The sequence below is a fragment of the Oncorhynchus kisutch genome, linkage group LG30 (assembly GCF_002021735.2).
Source record: "Oncorhynchus kisutch isolate 150728-3 linkage group LG30, Okis_V2, whole genome shotgun sequence".
NCBI lineage: Eukaryota > Metazoa > Chordata > Actinopteri > Salmoniformes > Salmonidae > Oncorhynchus > Oncorhynchus kisutch.
Genome location: NC_034203.2, coordinates 36,558,097 through 36,562,875, shown reverse-complemented (window position 1 = coordinate 36,562,875; position 4,779 = coordinate 36,558,097). Strand labels below are relative to the sequence as shown.

General features: G+C 46.8%; 1 protein-coding gene across 1 annotated transcript in view; it reads right to left on the bottom strand.

The window, feature by feature from the left end:
• Positions 1-4,779, bottom strand: part of LOC109874771 (neurocan core protein) — a 144,394-nt gene that overhangs the window by 23,724 nt on the left and 115,891 nt on the right.

The following is a 4,779-nucleotide window of genomic DNA, read 5'->3' as shown; positions in this document are numbered from 1 at the left end:
AAAAACTTAAGAAAAAAAATACATTCATAAGATAAGTGCAATTCCTCAACAATATCTTAAGATTTAATGATTTTTTAATTAACTTTCTCAAATATCTTCTGAAAAATCTTCTTAAGATGTTTGTTGCTAGGAAACCGTTTTACCTAGCTAACTAGCTAGCAATGGCAATCATGTTAGCATATTTCTTAGATTACTGTTCGAAAACATGTTCTTGGATTTAAAATAACCAATACTGAAACTTTCACTTTAAGAAGTTTGTGAGTGAATTAAACATGTTCAATTGCTTTCATGAGCTTTTTCTCTAACTGCCCTGAGTTTGAGATGAGGGGTTTGGTTATCTTGGAATTAACAACATTTCCAACTTTACTAAACTTTCTTCTGAAGTCTATAGTTAAGGAAACAATGGCAGTTTTGTGAATCTGGGACCAGGACACTAAGGACAGGCAACCAACCACACTGGGACCAGGACACTAAGGACAGGCAACCAACCACACTCAGACCAGGACACTAAGGACAGGCAACCAACCACACTGGGATCAGGACACTAAGGACAGGCAACCAACCACACTGGGACCAAGACACTAAGGACAGGCAACCAACCACACTGGGATCAGGACACTAAGGACAGGCAACCAACCACACTGGGACCAGGACACTAAGGACAGGCAACCAACCACACTGGGACCAGGACACTAAGGACAGGTAACCAACCACACTGGGATCAGGACACTAAGGACAGGCAACCAACCACACTGGGATCAGGACACTAAGGACAGGCAACCAACCACACTGGGACCAGGACACTAAGGACAGGCAACCAACCACACTGGGACCAGGACACTAAGGACAGGCAACCAACCACACTGGGAATAGGACACTAAGGACAGGCAACCAACCCACACTGGGATCAGGACACTAAGGACAGGCAACCAACCACACTGGGATGAGGACACTAAGGACAGGCAACCAACCACACTGGGACCAGGACACTAAGGACAGGCAACCAACCACAACTGGGATCAGGACACTAAGGACAGGCAACCAACCACACTGGGACCAGGACACTAATGACAGGCAAACCAACCACACTGGGACCAGGACACTAAGGACAGGCAACCAACCACACTGGGACCAGGACACTAAGGACAGGCAACCAACCACACTGGGATCTGGACACTAAGGACAGGCAACCAACCACACTGGGACCAGGACACTAAGGACAGGCAACCAACCACACTGGGATCCGGACACTAAGGACAGGCAACCAACCACACTGGGACCAGGACACTAAGGACAGGCAACCAACCACACTGGGACCAGGACACTAAGGACAGGCAACCAAACACACTGGGACACCATTTTCATGTTTCTTCTAAAGGACAACTATCCCCAGAACCAAACTTCAACCAGCCATCACCTTCCTGCTGGTCTCTGTTGTCATGGTTACCAGTTGGAAAAGGATCCCAGGCTGGATCTGCAGTGGATATAGAGGGCAATCCATTTTCATCTTACCTCATTATGTCTGAGGTTAAATACCTCGTTTCTCTCAGCACTTATTAAACTGCTGATATTAATTATGATACGACATAATCATGATATATCGGAAGGAACGGTTGAAGATGGAGACACGGCACAATCGTGTGTGTGTGTGTGTGTGTGTGTGTGTGTGTGTGTGTGTGTGTGTGTGTGTGTGTGTGAGAGAGAGAGTTTACCCAGCATTCACAAGGATAAAAATCCATTCCCAGGCTATGATTATCCCGCAGGCTCATTCTGTCTTCCACACTGCAGACATCTCTGACTGTCTGACATCCTCACAATAATCATAATGTAACAGGAGTAGAACAAAACACACCACCACAGTATGACATAATCATTGGCTAAATTAAAATCTCAGATATTATACTGTATTTGTGGCCTATTAACAAAGTCATTGCTTTCTTCTCTGTCTGTCTCCTGTGTTATGCTTTGGTTTATAAATGTCTTTCTGTCTTTCATAGCAATTGACCCCCACTTTTGGGAGCCTTTATGATAGCCAGAGTACCAATAAAGTGTGTGTGTGTGTGTGTGTGTGTGTGTGTGTGTGTGTGTGTGTGTGTGTGTGGCCAGTGAATGAGCTGACAGGCTCCCTTCACCCTGCACCTGAACCTATGCACCATCACGCCTTCACATCAACAGACCAACAGACCAACACACCATCAGACCAATACACAATCACACCATCAGACCAACAGACCAACAGACCAACAGAGCAACAGAGCATCACACCAACACACCATCAGACCAACACACCATCAGACCAACAGACCATCAGACCAACACACCATCACACCAACAGACCATCACACCAACACACCAACAGACCAACAGTCCAACACACCATCACACCAACAGACCATCAGACCAATACACAATCACACCATCAGACCAACAGACCAACAGAGCAACACACCATCAGACCAACACAGCATCAGACCAACACACCATCACACCATCAGACCAACAGAGCAACAGACCAACAGACCATCAGACTATTTGACCATCAGACCATCACACCAACACACCATCAGACCAACAGACCAACAGAGCAACAGACCATCACACCATCAGACCATCACACCAACACACCATCAGACCATCACACCAACACACCATCACACCAACACACCATCACACCAACAGACCATCATACCAATGCACCATCACACCAACAGACCATCACACCAACACACCAACAGACCAACAATCCAACAGACCATCACACCATCACACCATCAGACCAATACACAATCACACCATCAGACCAACAGACCAACAGAGCAACACATCAACACACTATCAGACCAACACACCATCAGACCAACACACCATCACACCAACACACCAACAAAGCAAAACACCATCAGAGCAACAGACCAACAGACCATCACACCAACACACCATCAGACCAACACACCATCAGACCAACACACCATCAGACCAACACACCATCACACCAACACACCAACAAAGCAAAACACCATCAGAGCAACAGACCAACAGACCATCACACCAACACACCATCAGACCAACACACCATCAGACCATCACACCATCAGATCATCAGACCATCAGACCATCACACCAACAGACCATCAGATCATCACACCAACACACCATCACACCATCAGACCAACAGAGCAACACACCATCAGACCAACACACCATCAGACCAACACACCATCAGATCATCAGACCATCAGACCATCACACCAACAGACAATCAGATCATCACACCAACACACCATCACACCATCAGACCAACACACCAATAGAGCAACAGACCAACACACCATCACACCATCAGACCAACAGACCATCACACCAACACACTATCAGACCAACACACCATCAGACCATCACACCATCAGAGCAACAGACCATCAGACTATTTGACCATCAGACCATCACACCAACACACCATCAGACCAACACACCAATAGAGCAACAGACCAACACACCATCACACCATCAGACCAACAGACCATCACACCAACACACTATCAGACCAACACACCATCAGACCATCACACCATCAGACCAACAGACCATCAGACTATTTGACCATCAGACCATCACACCAACACACCATCAGACCAACAGACCAACAGAGCAACAGACCATCACACCATCAGACCATCACACCAACACACCATCAGACCATCACACCAACACACCATCACACCAACACACCATCACACCAACAGACCATCATACCAATGCACCATCACACCAACAGACCATCACACCAACACACCAACAGACCAACAATCCAACAGACCATCACACCATCACACCAACACACCATCAGACCAATACACAATCACACCATCAGACCAACAGACCAACAGAGCAACACATCAACACACTATCAGACCAACACACCATCACACCAACACACCAACAAAGCAAAACACCATCAGAGCAACAGACCAACAGACCATCACACCAACACACCATCAGACCATCACACCATCAGATCATCAGACCATCAGACCATCACACCAACAGACCATCAGATCATCACACCAACACACCATCAGACCAACAGAGCAACACACCATCAGACCAACACACCATCAGACCAACACACCATCAGATCATCAGACCATCAGACCATCACACCAACAGACAATCAGATCATCACACCAACACACCATCACACCATCAGACCAACACACCAATAGAGCAACAGACCAACACACCATCACACCATCAGACCAACAGACCATCACACCAACACACTATCAGACCAACACACCATCAGACCATCACACCATCAGAGCAACAGACCATCACACCATCACATCATCAGACCATCACACCAACACACCATCACACCAACAGAGCAACAGACCAACACACCGTCAGACCATCACATCAACAGAGCAACAGAGCAACACACCATCAGAGCAACAGACCAACACACCAACACACCAACACACCAACAGACCAACACACCAACAGACCAACAGAGCAACAGACCAACACACCGTCAGACCATCACATTAACAGAGCAACACACCATCAGAGCAACAGACCAACACATCAACAGAGCAACAGAGCAACACACCATCACACCAACAGAGCAACAGACCAACACACCATCAGACCATCACATCAACAGAGCAACAGAGCAACACACCATCAGAGCAACAGACCAACACACCAACAGACCAAGAACAGCTGTTTATGCAACTCCTGCTCATTCCGCCTTTTGAAACATTATGCTGTAAATTAATA